The sequence below is a fragment of the Callorhinus ursinus genome, unplaced genomic scaffold (assembly GCF_003265705.2).
Source record: "Callorhinus ursinus isolate GAN/ISIS: 27379988/994484 unplaced genomic scaffold, GSC_fseal_2.0 scaffold68, whole genome shotgun sequence".
Classification (NCBI taxonomy): Eukaryota; Metazoa; Chordata; class Mammalia; order Carnivora; family Otariidae; genus Callorhinus; species Callorhinus ursinus.
This window is the reverse complement of record NW_027397130.1, coordinates 65,242-86,830: the sequence shown is the minus strand read 5'-3', so window position 1 is coordinate 86,830 and position 21,589 is coordinate 65,242. Positions and strand designations below refer to the sequence as shown.

Here is a 21,589-nt window from a genome sequence, read left to right as displayed (position 1 = left end):
ATCAGCATGGGGCCTCCAGGAACTCCCAGAGGCATTGCCTTCCCAACCTCTGTGGCCCCCCCGCCCTATCAGGCTATCTAGCCCGTCCCTCCGTGGACGCACGTTTGAGAACAAATGCCTGTGTGGTGTGGTACGGGACAACCCAGACCTCCAGGACACACATGGGGGCACTTTGTGGTAGAATAAGGGACTGTTTCCTTTGGGGCTCCGACTCTGAGTCCCCAGTGCTGAGATGTCTGTAGAGGGCAGGGGCTACATTGGTCATTGTGTTCCAGGCGTCAGGGGCACAGATGATGGAACTGTCACTGTCACTGGTCACTGAGTGGTGGGGGGGAGGTGGGGGAGCAGGACTCAGGAGGCAAATGTAGCAGGAGCCTGCAGAAAGCCTGCATGTGAGCACAGAATCCCGGGTGCGGAGGGAACTCTGCTCCTGCAATAGACACAGAGGGTCTGGGGGGCATTGCTTTGCAGGACTGGGTGCAAGAGTGACCTGGCAGGCGCTGCACCTGGATTATTTTCCACTTGACCACTTTTTAAATATATATATATATATATATAAATTTATTTATAATAGCAATTTGCCGAATTCCAAATGCAGTACATAGCATGTAAACTCTGAGTGAAATAAAGATGTACTTTGTTCAAGAGGAAGTGCTCCGTGGAGAAGGTGGGCTGAGAAGGACGTACTTGAGTCCCCTAGTTGGGATCTGGCCTCCTGGCTGCCAGGACACTGGCACTGATGGGGCCCTAGAGGCCAAGACTGTGCTGGCCCTAGACCCTCCCCTGGGGAAGACCTCACAGCCACCCTTAGGCAGTTCATCTCCTAGAGGAGGGACCGTTTACACACTCCCAACCCATCCCTATGCTCAGAGCTCTGGCCCCACCCCCACCTCCCCTTTGGGCCCTTGGGTTTTGGCTGTGATGTCACCCTGTTGCTGGAGTCCCTGGTGGGAAGGGGATGGGGTGGGGGCTCTGGTTTGCCCAGAATTCTTTGTGTCTGCCCAGGCATGGTGCCTGACCACCGGAGCATGCAGCTGCTCAGTGTGTGTTTGGGGAATTGGCAGATGATGTCTGGAAACAAGGCAAGTTCACTTTACATGTGACCACAAAGAAATACAGGGAAGGTTTATCAGAACCCTTTGTGGAGGCGGCAGCTTTCCTCTGGGGCCCAGCTGGGGCCCTTGTCCCAGGTCGCCCACCATCCGTTTGGGTGAGCTCCATGGGTTCTGGACATCCAGGTCCCATGACCTTCAAACTTCGGACCTTCATCACGTCAGCTCCATGAGCTTTTATAGAAGCTGGCTGGATGTCTCTTGGCCACTAAGAACTTCCTGTTGCTGAGGGATTGGACAGACTGGCAAGGACACCTGAAGGCATCTCTGGGGACGAAACCCACTTCGTGCTCTTCAGCTGGCTGACTTAAGTATAAGTGATTCGGAAACATGCAGGTTTCATCTCTTGGAAGCATGTGGATTGACATGGGGGATGGAGGAGGTGAGGAGGGTTTTGGCTAAAGAGATTTGGGCGCCTGGGTGGCTCAATCGGTGAAGCATCTGCCTTTGGCTCAGGTCATGATCCCAGGGTCCTGGAATGGAGACTGCCCCTCCCCACCCCTCAACCCCTGCTCACTCTCTCTCTGTCTCTCAAATAAATAAATAAAATCTTAAAAAAAAAAAAAAAGAAATTTGGCTTTGGCCCAAGTCAAAAATGTGAGCAATAAATTGGGATAAGTTTTCCTAGCTGTGCAGGTCTGTGCCTGGCTAATAGAGCAGGACTACCCAGGAAAAAGAAGGGGGTGAAGGGGGGAGCCCTTCTGCAGCAAATAACAGGGTGGATTTACAAAATGATGAGCCAGCATTGTCTCTTTCAGCCCCAAACAGCTCTGTAAGCTCAGCTTCAGAAACTGTTTCTGAAAGGCAGGGACCTGTCCAAAGTCCCCAGGAGCCTGGAGTGAAGCGGGGGAACTGGGTCCAGGTCCATTGTCCATACCCCCCTTCAGCCTTCCTCTCTGGACTCTGGGTGTAGGAGCTGCAGGATAATGTCTGGGTCCTTGGCAGGTGCTCAGATGTGCGTCCAGTAGTTGAGTGGCCTGCTCAGGTCTGCAAGCCTTGAGCAAGCTGTTCTGTGCACATCAGGGTCTGTTGTGGGAGCTGGCCAGGTGGGGAGCTCCAGGTGGGGCACCAGAGACATTGCAGAACCAGTGGGGATTGCTGATTTGGGAAAACGTGATCTCAGGGACTCCGCCCAGACCTCCCTCCACTTGCCCCCTTGGGATCTTCCCTTCTCTGGGCCCTCTGAAACCCTGCTCTGCACCCCTGCCTGGCCCCCAGCCCACTTTGCTCACAGGTATTTCTCCAATTCCTTGCACTGATAGCCCTGTCTTGGAAGCTGCTTCTCCGAGCAGCCACCACCCCATGCCCTCAGGCAGCGTCGCCTCAAGGCACGGACCACAGTGCTTGGGGGCCGGGCTGCCTTCTGGCAGTGTTGAGGCTTGGTGGCACAGAGGCTTGTCCCCGTGGCCCCAGGCTCTGGACTCCTGGGTCTGTCAGTTCCCTGACCTGGCCAGCACCCACTGTGGGACATGCAAGGCAGGAGTGGATCCTGAGTGCCCCTGCTCCCAAGACCTGCCCCACAGGCCCTGGAACCTCTCCGGAGGACCCACCACCCTAGTTATTACTCACTTGAGGACAAACTCTGTCCAACCACAGGCCCGAGACAATGCTGTAGCTTTGCAACTCCATTTGTGGGTCCCAGAGCCCAGTTGGTGTGCAGACTCTGGGTCCGCTACTCAGCCTGGCCATGCCTCATGGAGCTTTGGTGGGAATTAGGTAAAAGCAGACAAACGGGAAGAGCTTAGAACAGTGCCTGGCCCATGGTAAGCAGCCTTATGTCAGCATTTGCTCCTCGGATCAGACTGTCCCTGGAGTGACCAACAGTCCCAGTGATGGGTCAGGACCCACTGGAGAGGAGATGCACCTGCCTCAGGGAGGTGGAGCAGTGCACTACACGGGAAGGCCTGGCATCGCCCCAGCAGCACTCACAGCCTTGTGCCCCTCCGGGCCACCTGGGATGATCATGGCCTCACACAGGGAGGACTCCGCCAGGAACTGCTCTGGCCTTCTCTCTGTGACCACCGCTTCCAAGCTGGATGGCCAGGGGCGACCGCCCTCAGGGCCACGCCGCGAAGGCTGAGCGGGGCTCAGTGTATGGGCCGAGAGGAGGCTCCTGCCTGCCCCTTCTGTCTCCACGTGTGTGTGCTGTTTTCTGACAGAAGTCCTTCAGAGCCTCTCTGGCAGAAACGCTGAACAGAGCTATGCCGGCTCGGAAGTAATTTCATTGTTCGTCCCTTGGATTTCTTGTTTCTTTTTCTCTAAATGGCTAAGGATGGACAAGGTTGAATTTTTCTAGATTCTTCTCGGTATAGCTCTCTTCTTCTCCTTCTAGGAAGGCTTTTATTACTATTATTTAAACATTTTTAACAACAGTCTGACAAGTGCCTCACGCAGCTCTGCCGGTTCCTGGTGCTTGACCCTGCCCTCCACCCTGGTTCCCTGGCCCACCCTCAGGTCTGGCGGCCAGCAACCAGGCCAGGCACGGGCCCGAATGCCAGACTCATTATTTCATTTTGTCAGCATCGTGGAAAACATTTGCTTTCCGGGAGGTGACCCTACTTTCAAGAGCCAACCTTTGGAGAAAACAGGACATGAAAGCTGGTTTTGGCTTTGAGGCCCAGACAGGCCTGTGTCCTCACTTGCAGCCTGAGGCTCCATCTGGCTCAGAAGCCCCACGAGGCTCAAGTTCGTCCAGAGGTTCCCTTTCTCCTTGTAAGAGCCATGCCCAGCTGGCCACTGCTGGTGAATGTGATGGGTCTGAGCTGCCTGCCCCCTGCACACACTGGAGGTCACTGGCATGGCTCCCCCCTGGGCATGGGGTCAGGACCCACCCTGATGATGGGACCGTGGGTAAGGGGACACAGGAAAGCAGTGCTCCAATGCCTTGCTTAAATGGCTGGAGGTCAGACTGGGTGTGCCCTGGTCCGGTAGAGACAGGCCAGGCTGGGACCAGCAGAGTCACACCAGAAGGCCTGAGTCTGAGCCCTGTCTCCCTCCCTGATGGGCCGGGAACTTGGAGCAGGTGTTTAGCATCTCTGATCCTCAGTTTTTTCATTTGCAAAGTGGACTTAGGGTTGGTGCCGACCTTATTTACTCATAGAGATCCAATAGGTTGATTGTGGAAGTGTTGCCACAAAATTAACTGAGCAAGAGAGACCAGGACAAGGTGCTACAGCTTCTAAAACCAGTTAGGGACTAAAACAGTGAACACACAAGAAATTCCTTCCTATCTACAAGAAAAAGACAGGAACTCCAGTGGAAAATGGGCAAATGATATAAATAGGCAATTTGCAGAAGGGCCAAAAGCAATGATTCTCAGACATGGTGGTTATCAGAGGGATTTAAACTAGAGCGACAGAGAGACCCCTTCACACCCACAGATGGGTGACACCTGTGGCTAGAGGGTGTGTAGCTGTGGAGAATGGTCACACCAGTGATGGACGGGGCTTTGCCAGACCCAAAGTTATACACTACAGAGAGCTGAAGCCCCCATTTCTGCCTAAGCTGAAGAGCAGTGCTGGATTTACTCCCCCTCCTGAAAAAGTAACAATGCAGGTGAACCCTGTGTCGGCCCTGCCCAAGCAGGAGGGTCCAGTAAGACCAGGTCAAAGTTTGCAGGATGGAGTGCATTGCGCATCTAGGGCATCAGGGCAGGCCTTCCACAGCACCTGCGGAGAAGCAGAAAACGACAGGAACACATATAGCACAACTCTGCTTCTGTTAGTTAAAAACGTGCTTTCACAATGGCTGTCCACATTTTACAGCAAACATGTCAGAGCAGTTGACTTTGGGAGGAAAGAGCAATGGGCCTGGAGAGTGGGACTGAAGAGCATACGCAGTAGAGAGGCCGGTACTGACCACCTTGATCTGGAACCAAGCATGGTGAGCTTGGGCCCCTGCCCCCACAGATAAAGGAGAGAGGGAAGAAGTGCCTGTCCTGGTGCTAACGGCAGAGTCAGAATGAGTGACAGTGACCTCCTGTGTTTCTGGGAGTCTGGAACTTAGACGCGGACATGGAAAGGGGCCAGAGTTGGTACCCAGACAGGAAATTGGGCCACGAGATTAAGGTCTTAGGAGGCATGTAGATGGATCTGGCCGGTCCCTGAGTGGTGCCCCAGTGAGGGGAGGTGGACAAATGGAGCACTTTCAAGAGGGACTGGGCTGGGACTGGCTTGGGGCTGGCCCACTTGGGGTACAGAGAGGAGAGAGGTGCCCTTGGTCTCTAAAGTTCTTATTCACATAATGGATGACACTGGGAAGAGATAGGTTCCAGGGGACAGAAATGGGTCCCATTTGTGCCATCTTGAGCTTGAGGGGCCTCCAGCTAGAGACATTTATGTCCTGGGAGATATCTCTGGGGTCACTTGTAAACCCTAAAGCATGTGGAGGCCCCTGATCTTGTCTCTGACAGCTGTGTGTTCTGCTGACCTCCACTGGCCACCCATCCTTACTTCCCTCATGTCACACCAAGGCTTGGGGCTTTGTTGAGATTCTGCAGCCAAGATGCCAAGCATCCACTTCCCTAGGCCTGTATGCAGATGCCCCCCTGGCGCCCCAAACATCCCAGCCCAGTGGGGCCACTCCCTTATTGATGAGCTATCGTTCAGGCACCCCAATGTGCATAAAGCCTTTACCCTTCTTGGCATCAGAGGCCAGGCTCTCCCCTGCAGGATCCCTTGAAGACAAACTGGCCTCATGAGCTGGCCTGTGCTGAGGAGGGTTATCCTGGGTGTGGGGAGTGGGCCCGGCTTCCCATAGCTGTGTGATGTGACCTCTGTGGCAACCTTGCAGGACACTTGGGGGTCACCTGAAGGTGTGGAGAGCTGCCCTGACCTGCACATCTCCCAGTGGCGTTTGTCACCGTCTGCCCTGTGTCCCGGGGCCAACATGGCAATCTAGCCTTTCCTGCACTGGGACAATTTCAAGATGTGGCTTCCTCCAAGAAGTGGTTGTTGACAAACAACATCAGGAAGAAATGCACAAGGCCTGTGTGGCCCCAATAGGAGTCCAGTCAGTATGAGGGGCTTGGTCCCTCCAGGCAGAGACAAGCCACCCCGCAGGGAGTCTGAGAACCATGGGAATGGCTTTGCGGTTCAGCTGGGAAGAGTCTCACAGCATGTGGTCCCTTTGCCATCCAGCCCCGTTGTGCACACAGGAAGCAAGGAGACCGGCTCCGGACAGGACCAGACTGGCCTCTGTGTTTGATGAGGTGTCCCTGCCCTCTGGGAAGGCCCCAGGCCGGGCCCTGAGAGAAGTCCCATGGTGAGTGAGGTGGGGAGGTGTTTATCCACCATGTGGGGAGGAGAAACCCGGGAAAAGGGAAAGCCTGTTAATCTAAATCCTATCTGCTTCCACTTGAATTTATGATAATTTGGACAAAATTGGACTGGAGTTTATCTTTTGTGTTAGGCATTAGAAGCAGAGGGACTGATTTACTATGCAAAATATGAATATTAAAATTGTGTTGCTGACATCAAAACTGATTTAAAACTCGTTTTCCAAGCAGAGAGAAATGCCGGCTCAGACGTGAGCACAGTGATGCTGGAAAAGAGCAGTTTCTTCAAAAGGTAATTGACCCTGCTGTTTGTCATTCAAGGTCAAGGGCTGGTTTTCCTCACACATGTCCTGATACTTGGCCTCCTCACGTTTCGGTGCTGTTGGGTCCTGGTTCAGCTCCTGGGCAAGCTCGTGCTCCATCTCCGGTTGGGCCTGGGTGGCCCTGGTTTCTGGGGTCTCCCCTTCTTTCCAGCAAAGTGCCTCTGTGGTGACACCAGGGCTGCGCAGGACTTCCCAGCACCCTGGCTGGCTCTGGCCAGGATGGAGTGTGACGCGCCTGCACGCACCTGGTCATGGCCATGGTCACCGGCCTCACCGCTAGCTAACCAATGCTGTTGCACCTATGGAGGCTTCTGAGGAGCCACTGCTGTTCAGGCCGTCTGCCAGCAGGTGTGTGCACGTCTCTCCCTCTCTGTGGCATTCCGAGCCTGGCAGTCCCAGCGTTTCTCGTGTTCTCACACACGAGGCTCAGAGTGAAGTGACTTGCCCAGAGCCACACGGGTGGAGGTGACAGAGCTAGGACTGGAACCAAATCTGGTTCCAAATCGCAGACTTTCTTTTGCTTGCCATGAAGCCTTTCTCAGACTGAACGCGGTGACCACAGCTCCCAGAAGTGCCTCCCTTCTCAGGATGAACCCTGTTCACAGGGCAGGCCAAGCAAATGTGTGGGACGCCGGGTTCCTGGAGAGGTCCAGGGGGCTGAGGCCACAGAAGGTCTCCTGACCAGAGCAGGGGGCAGAGGGCTTTTGGGTCCTGCCCCATCTTGCTTCCAGTGGCCTGGCTAAGGCGGGCGTGGAATGAAAGCCTTCGCTGCCAGAGGTGCTGGTGTCTGCGGGCAGCGACTTTCTGCCCTCTTGGCACACCTCTGTTTATTGTCTCTGCATCAGCTCACACCCCTTCCCCTGGACATATTTCCTTCATAACAGGATGGCGGACATGGCCACTGCTCAGGGTTGCTCCAGTTGCCGAAAACAGAGAGAGAAGCCATGATGGCAAAATCCCCCAGGTTCCAGAGGCTCCCACACATCAGGGAGTCCCTTGTTTTCAGGCGCCCTGGACAGCAGTCAGTGGCCATTGGGGAATGTCATCCTGAGCAGACTGGCCTGGAGGCTGGGGTCAGTACCGGATCCCCCGCCCCTCTGATGCTGAGCGTCCACTCTCAGTTTTATTCATAATTGCTTGAAAAACGGTCTCAAAGTTTAATCCTGCAAATGCCAGGATTTCTGGGCTCCCTGCATTTCCTCTCAATTATGCTGTAAGTTTGCCCATTCCTTTCTGAGCTCATTTTTCTCTTGAGATACTTTATCAAATGCAGTGGTAACAACTAATTTACCCTAGTGATATTTTGCTTGGAAAGCTCTTTGCCCGAAGCCAGGATTGCGTTAGGTGTGTTTCCTGTTTTCCGGGTTATTGCAGGAACCGGTCTCCCTGGTGTTGTCGCAATTATGTAACACCAAGTTGTCATTTTCCAGCTTCCTAACACAGCTTCTTCTCCGTGAGCCCATCAGCTAGTGCCATATGTTTCAGGCTTTACTGTGGCAGCACTTTGGCACCTAATGCTGTGTAGTGAAGGACCCACCAGTGCCAGTGGTTTAGAAGAAACGTTTGTTTCTCACTCACAGTCTGCCTCAGGCCATAGGTGCGGTTCAGATCTGCCTCTTGTCTCTCTGGGACCCAGATGGAGAGGCAGCACCTCCCATGGCATGTCCTTCTCGTGGAGCAGGCCATGGGTACAGGAGGATGAGTGGAAGCATGTCCTGCATCTGAAAGCTCTGTTCAGAACTGCCTCACCAACCCTTCTGCCCACACTCCACAAGCCAGGGTAGTGGGGCAGGCAGGGAGGAAGCCACCTGCTGCAGGACGGGCTGCAGATCGGGCTAAAGGGTCAAGGCTTAGCTCAAGACGAGGTTTTCCAAAGACATGTCCTCAAGGTGGCCCCATTCCTCTGCTCCTGAAACCCTTTGTTTGCAGAGGCCAGGTGGAAGGACAGAGTGCAGGGCTGGGCCAGTGTGTGTGTGTGTGTGTGTGTGTGTGTGTGCATGCTCACAGACAGTACCATGTACTTGTGCGCATGCATGTGCATACATGGGCTGTGGCTGTATGTGTATATGTGTGCAGAATGTGTGTCTATGAGCTCTGGAAAGAAAGCCAAGGGTGTGGCTGGACAGCCCTGTGCTGGTACGTTGGAAGGAATGAACAGAGGATTCGACCACAGAGGCTTCCCTGGAGAGATGAGTGCGTGATTCCAGGACCTGCAGTAATCTCAGCTGAAGCCCACAGTGGAAATGGCATTGTCCAGGAAAGACCCGTAGAGAATGCTCATGTCAGATGGTGCAAGCCCCTGTGACATACACAGGAGACTCACAAAGTTCTGGAGAAGGTGACATCAGCAGGAACACTGCCGCTGGAACTGAGAGGGACAGAGACAATGACATGAAAGGTGAAAGCAGATTTTTGAACCTCTCATGACTCTGCAGGCAGGAAGCAGGCGGATAAAACCACTTAGCTGCAAACATGCTTTCCTTCGTGAAAAGAGGAAGGGTAATCCAAGAGCGGGGCCGTGAGCCCAGAGGGCAGAGCGGAAACCACAGAGGAGTACGCTCAGGCCTGGAAACAGAATGTCGTTTGCCCTCTGGGTTTTGAAATTGGAACTGGTAGCTCCCTTTTCTCTTCATTTTCTCCCTTTTTGAGTGGGAATATCTCTAACCCTCAATGTATGCCTGTTCCAAGGTTGTATTTTGGGAGCAGATAACTTGTGCTTGACTTGTACATGTTCACAGATGGAGAGGAAGTATGTATCAGGAGGGATTGTTTATTTTGGATGTGGGACTTCTGAATTGGTTAGATTTAGATGAGATTTTTTTTGGATTTCAACTTGATATTGTGATGTGTAAGACTTCTAGGGATAGTGGGATGGGGTGAATGTATTTTACATGTGGGAGTTTGCATGTGAATTTTTGGAGGCCAGAAGGGAGACTGTGGTCAGTAGAACAAGGGCCACCAGAGATGTCCACATCTCCATCCCCCAAACCTGTGAATCTGGTAGCGTAGTCTCTGTCCGAGGGAGTTGTACAGGTGTAATGAAATGAAGGACTTTGAGCCTGCGAGACTATGCTGGATTGCCCAGCTGGGCCCCATGCAGTCACAAGAGTCCTTATAAGAGGGAGGGGAGATGTGGTGATGCAAGCAAGGTCAGCGACAAGATGGCCGGTCTGAAGGTGGGGGAAGGGAGGTGAGGTGAGGACTGGCGGCCCCTGGAAGCTGGGAAAGGCAAGGAAGGGCATTCTGGTTTCCGGGAGGAGGGCCATCTTGTGGACCCCTGATGTAGCCCGGTGAAACCCATTTTGGACTTCTGACCTCCAGAACTGTAAGATAATGAGATTGTGTTTTTTTTTTTAAGATTTTATTTATTTATTTGAGAGAGAGAGAATGAGAGATAGAGAGCACGAGAGGGAAGAGGGTCAGAGGGAGAAGCAGACTCCCCGCCGAGCAGGGAGCCCGATGCGGGACTCGATCCCGGGACTCCAGGATCATGACCTGAGCCGAAGGCAGTCGCTCAACCGACTGAGCCACCCGGGCGCCCAGATTGTGTTGTTTTAAAGCACTGAAATTGTGGTAATTGATTACAGTAGCAATAGAAGACAAACACTGAAGCCTCGTTGCTGGGGAGACCAGCCAAGGCAACAGCTGTCGGTGGTGTGGGAGGGGGCCAGGAAGTGGGTACCCCAGAAGCTCCAGGACCAGCACGGCTCCCAGATGCGGAGTACCCATGCTGCTGACCCTCCAGCACAAGGGCTGGAGATTGACCCCCCGGATGCCGCAAAATGACGGTCGTTGACTGAGCAAGAGCAGGGGAGTAAAGGCCTGACTGGAGCGGACTCTGGAGGAGAGAAAATGGAGCTGGTAGGACTGCTCCGAGGGGTTCACGGGAAGGACTGGTGAGGCCACGGGGCCACGGGGCTGGGGCGGGGCAGGGGCTGCTGAGGGGCCCAGTGGAGGGGAGCAGGGGGTCTTGTCCTCAAGAGACAGAGGGCCTTGCCTGCGTGGCAGAGCTGGCTGCGGCGGGAGCTGGTGGGGGTGGTGTGTGGCAGCCACGCACGGAGGCTGTCTGCGGATCGCTTCAGCGACAGAGGAAGCAACGCTCTCTTTCTCACTTGTCGAATGTGCTGAGTGGGCTTGAGGAAGGCATGCACTCCGCCCGAGCCCCAGAGCGCGGCAGGAAGCAATAGTAACACACGGCACACGCAGCTTCAGTGTTATTGGGTTGGAGAAATAATATACCGCCAACTAGTTTGTCTTAAATTAGACAAACACCCCGAGCCTGCCTGCTGCTGGAGGGCCAGCCGAGGGCTGTTTGGAGGGGGCGCTCCACAGCGCTGAGGTCAGCTCTGTGTGACATTCCTGACGCGTGAAGGGCGCGCTTGGAACAACAGTGCAGGCCGCTGGGCGTGAACCCCCTGGAGCCGCTCCAGGGCCCGCCTGAGAAATGTTTCTTTCCTAGAGATTCCACCCCAATTTTAAACATCTGTTGGTGCTTGTGGAAAGTAAGGTTGGGGTTGTTTTGGTCACAGCCCACGCAAGCTGCCATAGTGTGTTTTCAAAGTGTTGGTGATGGATATTTCACACTTTGACTCAAGTGCAGGAACGCTGGAGCTGACTGCTGGAAACAGGGTCCCACCAGCTGCTCCGTGATCCCTCGCCCCTCAGAGAGAAATTCTGAGAACCAGTAGCTCCATTCCATTCTGTCATGTCCTTGGTAAGTTGGGCAGGTGTCGGTGTTCTCCACATAGTCAGATGTTTAGAGACCAGAGGCCCCCGAGCCTTCCTTTGTCCTGCTGTCTGTCTGCCTTTGAGAGCCCTCAGCGTGGGTCTTCTGGTTTCTCTCGTTGCTTCTCATCAGAGCAGACTCTTCCACCCATGGTGCATCTCACACGACATCTCCAGCGACCAAGATACGTCATAGCTTTTTTTTGTTTGTTGTTTTAACCAAGCTGAGTCCAATCTGAAGTCCCATCTCCCTGAGATAGGAGAAACGTAGATTTCAGGCACTTGGGGGTGCCCCTTCCTGGTACTGAGGGAATTTTGGATTCTGTGTCTCCCCTACCCTGGCCTCCTTCCTTCTCCTCCTCCTTGCTAGGGCCAGGGAACTGGAATGCTTTTCCCTGGTGTCCTGCTCACTGAGGCCCCTTGGTACCTACTGACCCCAGCCTGCCCTGGCTCGAGCTCGGCAGGAGCGTCTGTGAATGGCCTCTTGATCTTGTTGTTGTCGTCTCCCTGGACAGGGGTCCGTGTCTCTTTTACGGATTAAGCACTAGAACAGTGCCTGGCCCACAGTCAGATAAGAATAAGAAGCCACATAGCAAACTTGGCTCCTCACTAACAAATGGGTCATGGTGTTATAAACACACATACACACTATACACATGGGTCACTTGGGAAGTCAAGAAACTAAGTCTCCATGAGCGTTCGTGGTCTTATGGACAGTAATCAGTAGGTCTGACACTCAAACTCAGGTCTGTTGGGTTTCAAAGCCCATGTTTTCAACCACTATGGAACCCTAACACACACACGACACAAATCCATACATGTCCATCTCAACTTCTCTGTCCTTCTGTCTGTCTGTTTGTCCAGCCATCCACAACTTCACACCCATACCGACACATCTATGTATCCATCTATCATCTGTCTAACTTATGATCTGTCCATCCGCCTACCATACAATGAGATACATAGACACACACACACACACCCCCCTCAGTCCTTGAAGGTTCTTGCATCTGCCTGTTCTAAGCCTCACCCACCCCTATGTCTGCTCTAGCCCTTGGGATGGCCGTCCCTGTCTGCCATGCCCTCCTGCTCCTGCTTGTGTTCTCTTTTTGCTGGCTCCACTCAGTGCCAGCAGGATGAGGGCCTCCCTCTCAAAGAACTTCACTTTGGTGCCCATTCCTGCCGGTCACCATCCCAGAGATGGTCACCCCCAAGCCATGTAAAATGCACCAACTTGTAAGGTCCCTTCACAGCGCTGCTGAAGGTGGCTGCTTATCTGCAAGGGGGTGGATGGATGTAACTGAAGAGGATGAGACCCTTCTCCTTATAACTTCACGTCCATGGCAAGGCTGAAGGTGGCAATAAAGCAAAAGCAATGAGGCCAAGAAAGGAATTTCCATCCTGGTCTCACTGTGTTTGCCACAACCTTCTGTGAGACCTCTGTTTGCAGTTCTTGGGACGAGGGCATTGAGCCCTGATCCTGGGTCACGACTCACTTGCATAGCACCAGCCAGTGAGAGTCCTGGCATAGCTGGCCGACGTGGTGGCACTTGGGGGACGGGGGTCTTCTGAGGGCAGCCACAGGTGGAGGGCACCTTTGGATGGACTAAAACATTGGCACATGACTTCTGTCGCATATTTAAGTTATAGTAAACTTCTGAGGTCAACCTCATTCCTTTTCTGGTACAGAAACAGCCTTTGTGGAAAGCACAAATAAAGCCATTTTGTTGTTTGATGTTGAAGATTTAAGGTGAATTTCTGGTCTGGGGGAGCTTCTATCCTCCTTACTCTAGCTGGCCTTGACAGGGTGTCCCTGAAGCATTCTGCTTTCTGCGGAAAGGTCCTCAACAGTGGGCTAGGGGGGCGGGCGGGTGGGAGTCGCATGACCGAGGAATGTCCCTCCACCTCTGGTCATTTCCCTCCCTGTCCATCCTCCTTAAAATCTCTTCTGCCTACAGAGGTTCATGGAAGTACCAGGGGCTGAGGCCACAAGGGGGGAAAACCAGGCCCTGCTGGGACAGGCCCGGGGATAGCCATCTCTAGGGCCATAAGCCGGCTGGGGCACTTCCATGTGGCAAGGGTGGTGGGTGGTGGGGGCATAACACGGGGCAGCTGTCAGGGAGGTGAGTCCACAGAAGCCACCTGCCAGAGGCTACCAGTGCCCAAGTGTTCCTGGGCAGCCTGACATCAGTCAGAGACCTCCGAGCCTCCAGGATGATCTAGGTGGAATTGGAATAGGTCGTCAAAACATACTACCTCCTGAGGCCTGCGAGACCCCAGTGCATCACACTGGCCACTTGGAGTGTCAGGGAGGGGCCGGACCCCTCTCTGGGATAGACTCTATGGTCAGTGGGGGCTTTGGCCAGAGATGTGGCCATGCCTGCCAATTCAACAACATGGTCCCAGAAAGGGGCAAGTGGTACTTCTCACTGTGTTTCCCAAATAGAAGGGGAGGTAAGACCACTAGTGTCGACTGCACAGAGGGATGATGACATAGACCCGCAACATTTGTGACCGACCTCAAGTATACAGTCACACCCAGGGCTGAGTGGATCTAAGAAAGTTGGAAACTTATGGATCACATTCCCCCACCAGGCTGGTCCCAGGCCCCCAGCTGCAGAGTGGGACAGACCTGTGCTCACCAACTGTGGGGCCCTGGGCAGACCTCTGCCCCTCTACATGTCGGGATGGGGCAGCTCTGGGTGGGGTCCTGGCGTGGGAAGAGTCATACACTGCACATGAGCCCTGGTCAGAATTGCTCAAAACTCCAACCACACCCCCCCCACTTTCCCACTGTGCCCTGTGAGCCCACACGGTGCCAGTTGCTACCCAGGGCCTCAGAGCCCAGCCCTGGCGCATGCATATAAGCATGTATGTGTGGGCCCATACATGTGTGTGCATATGTGTGCATCCGCACATGTGTTGAAATGCTTCAGAGAACAAGCCCCAGCCCAGGAATGCAGGGGTTGGACAGGACGTGGGCTGTGCCTGGGGGTCCCTCCCCGGGGCTGAGGCCACAGGAAGAGCCTACTGCCCCGGGAGTGTGTGTGGGATGCTGTTTCTCACATATATTTCCTGTTTTAACACATGTGAATGTCCTGAAATAAAACACTGTCAGGTCCCCATGAGAATGAGCAGGATTGCTGGGATTGAAACCCTCTTCTGTTGCTTGTCCTGGAGACATGGGGTGCTTCCCTGGCCATGTGACCGCGTCCTTCCCTGCCTGCCCTGTGTGGTCCAGTACTGACAACCCACCCTTCGTCAGCCATGCCTCGGGGGAGGGGTTGAGACTCTGATGAGGGTCTTTCCTTCACAGCCCCCCTGGGAAGTGCCCAGACCCCAGGCTCAGCTGGCCTCCTTACTGTCTCTGGGTTCCCTGAACGTCTTCTCTGGCGGAGCTGCCGTGGGAGCCCGGGACTTGGTGCTACCCAAGTCAGGAGGTAAAGGGTGGCAACAGAGGCCCTCATGCTTTAGGATTGGATTTCTCGACCAACATCACCCTTGGAGGAGTCCCGAGGATAGACAGTCTCCTCAGAGGTTCCAAAGACAGCATTGGTTCCCCAGCTGGCTCCTTGTTGTCAACCAGGCCTTGCTCTGTGCTCTGGCAATTGGCATTCAGACCCTGGTTCCTGCACGGATGGGAAGGACCTGAGGGCCACTGTGGGCTCTGCCTGTGCATGTCCCCAGACCCCCACATAACGCTGGGAGGATCAGTTTCTGCCTGGAGCATGGCCTCGGCTGGAGCTAGGGGCTTCTGAGTTCAGGATGGAGCAGAGGCCAAGGAATGAGGAGGCCCAGGCTGCACTTGAGGGGCCTCAGAGCAGGTGTGGCAGAGCAGGGCCCACAGGTGCAGGGTGGGTGGGCAGGGCTGCAGCTATAAGGGTAGAAGTTGGGGCAGGGGGCTGGGTTGTGCCTCACCTCCAAGGGCATTCTGGAGTCAGCACACTGGGCGTGGGCTCTGCTATAGTGACAAGGGGTACCTCCTCTGGCACCACGCTCATCCCTGGGGGCCTGGATAGGCCTGGGAGTGTTCCCAAGCAGGGCCTGGGGGCCCCGTGGCCTGGTGAGGCCCCAGCTGCTTTCAAACATTGGCAGAGCCCAGTATCTGTCCCGCCCAACCCAGGTGATGGACATGAAGGTGTGGCCAGGTCCAGCAGGTCCAAGGGTACACCCTTTGGGATGAGCTTAAAAGCCACTTCCCAGTAAGTCAGTATCCCTCTCAGCCAGGTCACCTCTCAGGTGAGCTGGGCACGACCACCACTCCATAGAGCCAGGAAGGGGTCTGACTCAGGTGAGGCTGGAGGCCTTCTGGGGCTGGGCGGGGCATGGGAGAGGAGGGGGTTTTTCTGGCTGCAGTGTGAGATTTGAAGTCAAGGTCAGGGCAAGGATCCAGAAAGACCCCCCCAAATTGCAGGGGATCATTCATCTTGGGCATGAGAAACAAGGTCTGCAAGAGTGGCTAGGCGAGTCGGGGAACCCCTGCTTCCTGGGTGAGGCAGGGCTGGGAGACTCCAGCCCTACTGCAGGTTGTGTCTGGGCTGCTGAAAAACTTGCCCGATTGTGGGTCATGCGCCCAGTGAGGGTGGTGAGGCCCCTGCAAAAGGTGCAAGAGAAGCATGGGTGGGGGTGGGACAGGGGCTGGGGGCCTGGGTGGGGGCCAGGTATGGCCTCAGGACAGAGGCCCTCCCAGTCAGGGGTCTTTATTTCTGCATGGAGGCCAGCACGTGCGTCTAGGAACAAGGAATCTGAGATGGCCTCTGGGGTGGGAATTTAGGCGAGTTTGGGTCCAGCTGGAATGTCAGTTTGTTGTTCTCTCATGGAATTCAGGATCGTGGGCCAGTGTCGCCTGGCCTGGCATGGCGGTCTGTCAGTGTGGGCTCTTCCCACAGGGCAGGGCTGCTCTGAGCCCATGAGGAAGGAAGACTGAAGCTGCAGAGGCTCCAGCAGCTGGTGAATATGGAGGAATCCATGTGGCCTCAGGAAGGAATCTCGGTGGCCAGGTCCTCCAACACCCAGACCCCACCTCACTCCCAGCAGGACACCCCCCCCAGCCTGGGGCACCCCTGGCACTCACTCCTTGAGGCTCTGCCAATCCTCCCAGCCCCTCCCCCAGGCCCTGTGGTCACTGCCACTGGAGGACACCCGGGGCCTGTGTCTTTGGGACGTGACCCCAGTTTGTGGTCGTTCTTTGCAGACACACCCGTAGCTGGGGATGAGAGGTTGCTTTCAAGCGTGGTTTGGGGTGGGAAATGGGCTCTGGCCCGTGTTAACCTAGATGGTATTTTACTCTTAAAGTTCTGGGACGATATCTGAGGCCCGGCCAAATCCTGCCTGCCCTTGGTGGCTCTGAGACTTGGCTCATCTGAGAGCACCATGTGAGGTGGCCTGGGGTGCCCGGACTTGGGGGTGGACAGGAGGCCAGGTACCCCTCACTCACTGAGGCTGCTCTACAGAGGGGTGGGCACCTGGCATCACCCAGTGGGAAGGACTGTGCCTTCTGCTGGGCAGGGGTGGGGTGGGCATATGGGTCGGTGAGTACCCCACTCTATGACCCCAACCTGCTGGGTCACCTCTCCTGCCTCCCTGCCTCCTTGAGGGGATCCCCCTCTACCTTGGGTTGGGCTGCATGTGCAGGAGCTCTTTGCCAGACCAGGTATGGGCACACAGTGGGCTCTTCAGCAGCCCATCCAGGAATTCACCCCACGATTCCATGATCAGGGCGGTGATGATGTCATTCAGGGACTGCCCCAGGGATGCTTGTGAGGGGCCGGGGAGGGGGGCAGTCTCATCTGCCCGGTGAGCAGGAGCAGGCCAGACAGTGGAACCACAGTGGGAGAGAGGGAGGGAGGGAGGCTTCCCAGGTGGCTGGGGCCTGGATGAGTGAGGCCCAGGCCATCAGGGCACTGGCACCCTTGGGCCTCCATCCTCCAGCTGGTGAGTGTGTGCAGGGGGCAGGTTCCCAGGCCACTAAGTGGTGGTGGTCCCATGGTGGTCCCCGTTAACTCCCATGACAGCCAGAGGGAAGAACCCTCAGTTTGTCCTTCTCAAACCTGGCTGTGCCATGAAGACCAGGCCCAGTCAATGCCATGGAAGGGGGAGTCATGTGGGCCCCCAAGCCCCAGGGGGGATGTGTGGGGTGCTGTAGGCCCCTGGGTCATGGGGGATGTTGGGGATAGTGTAGGCCCATGGGAGATGTGTGGGGTCCTGTGAGTTGCTGGGCCATAGAGGGTGTGGCTTTGACCCTGAGCTGGGTGCCTGGGGAGGCAGCCAGCACAGGAGATGCCATCTGATCCAGGTGTTCACAGTATCCCTGTGGCTTCCCCATGGAGAATATCTCATGGGGGCCACCAGGAGAGAGATGATAGGTTGATAGGTTAAGACAGAGGGAAGGGGCAGCTTCTGGAAGTGTTCTGAGGTCCAGGTTGGAAATAGAGGTAACAGGAGTACAGGGTGGCCCCGCAGCACCAAGTCACACACCAGGGCCCCACATAGGGATGGTCTCAGCGGGAGGGACCCATGTGGCCAACGGTCCCAGGGCCATTCCATATCCACCTACCACTGAGCACTTGGCCCGTGGCTTCATCGGTTCTTGGTGGGCAGAGGGTCCTTCTTGGGCTGATTGGGCCCCATGGTACTTGGATGAGTGAGGAGGGACAGGCAGTACCCATGTGTAGGTCAGGAACCTGGAGCTGGAGGAAGGCTGGACTGCAGCCCCGCCCACACACCCCACCACTAGTCCCACACGCCTTCCCTGGGGCCCAGAGACAGTGGGGCTGGAAAAGCACCTGGAACAAGTCCCACACTATTTTCCAGGGGAGGGGGCACGCCCCTCCTCAGAACCCGCTCCCTGATTCATGAGACAGGAACCCTCCCCAGGCCGCCCACCCCTGTCCAGGATGGTTCGAGTGCAAAGCACATTTCAGAGGCATCTGGATCAAATAACTGCCTGATAGCGTGTATAAATTAGAGACAAAACCCTCCGGAAGGCAGAGCCACTGCAACTCATTCCAATGTGATGCATGCAGCAGGGGCCATGGCTCCCTGAGATTTAAAATCAGCCCAGAGAGAAGAGTCATGAAGCTGCCCACGCAAGCTCTGTCTCAGTGGCCACAGAGCCCTGTCTGTAGAGGGAGGAGCAAGCAATAGACCTCACAGTGCCCGGGTGTGCAGAGCACAGGTGAGCCAGCACCCTGAGCCCTCACTGTGGCCGGGCCCCAAGCCAACCCCTGAGTGTCTGCTGGCCCTGTGGCCAGGCGGGTGTGGCTTTTCATCTGTCACCTCCTCACTGTGTGAGCTCACTGAGTCTCTTACTTCTCCGGGCCTCCAACTCCTCGTCAGGTCCTCGTGAGAGCTGAGCAGAGACGGCACAGAAACCCTGGCTGGGGCAGTGAGGGGAGAGCAGCTCACGGGAAGGTCCAGGACACCAGGGACAGAGAACACACAGTGGCCGGACAGGTGGCCACGGGAAGGCTGTGGAGGGGGAGGTAGTGTGAGGCCCATCAGTGGAGGACTAGGGTGCGAGCCAGGCCTGGAGGGGCCAGGTGGGCTGGGGGCCCTGAAACAAAACAGGAAGGGGTAGTGGAGGACTAGGGTGCGAGCCAGGCCTGGAGGGGCCAGGTGCGCTGGGGTCCCTGAAACAAAACAGGAAGGGGTGGGTGGGGTGCCTGAACAACTGCCCTGATAGTAGGGTGCTACAGAGAGGGACACACAGCTCCCCGAGACCGGGAAGGTCATGTCTTACTGCCCCGTCTGCAGGACCTTGTCCCTGCCACCCAGTTTGTGTCTCCAGGTTTGACAGTGGCCCCTCAGAGTCCAGGGCAGGCCACCATATCCCAGGCACGCCGCCATAACCCCTCAGGGCAGCTGAATATGGGGTCTGCAGGTGGGGATGGCCTCCCTCCCAGGTGCCCAGCCCAAGGTGAACCTCCAGGTTCTCAGAGGGGCTCTGAGTTCTCCAGGATACCTGGTTTTCCCAGGTAGCTTGGGTCTTGTCCCCAAGGGGCTGTTCTCTGGACTTTGCTGTGTCCAGAAGTGCGCCTTAAAACATCCGAACACAGACATCTTTCCGTGGGGCTGGGGTCTCAGGATGCGTGCATTTAAATTTCTGGCAGAGGTTCCAAATCACTGATTCACACCCTTGCACATGGTTTGTGAATGTGCCCCTTTCCCTCACCTCACCAATACTGGATCTTGTCATCAAATGTTTTTCAACTTCTCATTTCTGTGATTGATGGAGACTAAATAATTTGTTGTCTTTATTAAGATGCTTTATATATTCTTTGTTCTCCTTTGCCACTTTTCTATCGGATTGTTGTTTTTTTCTTACTGACCTGTGGGTGCTCTTTACATGTGCTAAATATCAACATGCATGCTTACCTTGCAGATACTTGTTCCATCTCTTGCTTAACATTTTATAGCTTTCTAGTGGTGTTTTCTCCATCACATACAAGTCCTCAAATTTCTTGTCGTCAAATCTGTCAGTTGTTTCCTTAAGGCTTAGATTTTGCCCCTTTCCTGTTTTCCTGAGAGTGTGTACTTTTCTGTTCTCTTCCAGTTCTTTTATAATTATATTTTTTGCCTTTAATCTATCTGAGTTTATTTTGGGTATGGGGTGAGACGGAGTGGAACCATTTTTCCACATTAAATCTGAGATATCAGGAGCCCTGGAGGACACAAATTATAGCGTAGGGGCTTGGAGCACAGGCTCTGGAGCCGGGCTTCCTGGGCTGGAATCCATGCCCTGCCCCACACCGTGGGGGTGCTGGCCACTTACTGAGCCTGTTCCAGCCTCAGTTTCCTCTTCTCCAAAAGGGTTCTTGTGCAGATTGAACAAGTACCTTTGTGTAAACCACTCAGGAATGAGTCAGGTGGTCTGACAGAGCCCGAATCAGGTCCTGGGGTCTCCCCAGCCTCCAAGCAATTCCCAGACTCTGGAGTTCTTCCTGCTTCTTCCAGAAGAAAGGAAGAGGGTGGGGTGTGTCTGGGAAGGGAAGAAGATTGGTCTCACTCACATCCAGGTGAGTGAGACCAACACCTGTGAGCCCAGATGACCCCGGGATAGAGACGTCCCCACTACTGGGGGCTTCTGGGGAGAAGACAGTCACAATGTGGTCTTACCCAGCCAGATTCTGACAAGTCCGGAGAGGTCCTGAGATCTGGAAATGCATGTAAAGTCATGCTTATGGTGAGGAGAGAGCATGGATCTGGGGGCAGAAATGGGGCTGCTCAGGTGTCCTTCGACTGATACCCCAAGGTCACGCCTTCTCACTTGTGAAAGCTGGGTAAAGGCACCAACCTTCCCTGCTCTGTGGGCAGGTAGCCCAGGCATGCACTGAGAGGGGAAAACTTCCCACAGGCTGGCACAGGTAATCACCGGCCCCTGGGGGGCTAAGCTCTGGGGGCTGGAAGCACAATGTAGATTCCATCCCTTGGGGTCTGGCTCTTGGGGGACACCCTCTTGCATGAGGCCCCTCACAGTCCGGCCTGACCCCTGGCTATGTGGCAACCTCTCACCCAGGTTCATTGGGGCTGCGTCAGGGCTGACTTCTGTGACCCTACCCTTAATCCTCCACATTTTACATCTTGCCTGTTTTCCTGAGAACATGCACTTTGTTCTCCGGACAGCCTCTGGGACTGGCCCCCGAGCCTCTCTGCCACCCTCCAGCTCCTCTCCCCTGCTGCTTCAGCTGCCTGCCATTTCCCTGCTCAGAGGTGCCCAGCAGCCCGGTGCTTGCTGGTGGAAGACTGTGTAAGGGAGCCTGGGGCTAAGAAAGTAGTAAGGAAGGAAGGAAGAAAGAAGGAAGGAAGGAAGGAAGGAAGAAGGAAGGAAGAGGGGCGCCTGGGTGGCTCAGTCGGTTAAGCGACTGCCTTCGGCTCAGGTCATGATCCTGGAGTCCCGGGATCGAGTCCCGCATCAGGCTCCCTGCTCAGCAGGGAGTCTGCTTCTCCCTCTGACCCTCCCCCCTCTCATGTGCTCTTTCTCTCTCTCATTCTCGCTCTCTCAAATAAATAAATAAAATATTAAAAAAAAAGAAAGAAGGAAGGAAGAAAGGAAGAAAGAAGGAAGGAAGAAGGAAGGAAGAAAAGAAGAAAGAAAGAAGGAAGGAAGAAGGAAGGAAGGAAGGAAGAAAGAAGAAAGAAAGAAGGAAGGAAGA

At 55.0% G+C, this 21,589-nt stretch overlaps 1 long non-coding RNA gene across 8 annotated transcripts in view; it reads left to right on the top strand.

Annotated features, from left to right (window-relative positions):
• LOC112814303 (uncharacterized) overlaps positions 1-21,589 on the top strand; it is a 66,651-nt gene that overhangs the window by 40,927 nt on the left and 4,135 nt on the right. For 5 of the 8 annotated variants that reach the window (XR_012376167.1, XR_012376173.1, XR_012376169.1 and 2 more), the window contains 3 exons: positions 4,877-4,994; positions 5,904-6,374; positions 6,619-6,679. This is a non-coding gene — a long non-coding RNA (uncharacterized lncRNA). Of the gene's footprint in view, positions 1-4,876; positions 4,995-5,903; positions 6,375-6,615; positions 6,680-21,589 lie in introns of all 8 variants that reach the window. The other 3 variants (XR_012376166.1, XR_012376170.1, XR_012376164.1) reach the window with 3 other exon arrangements.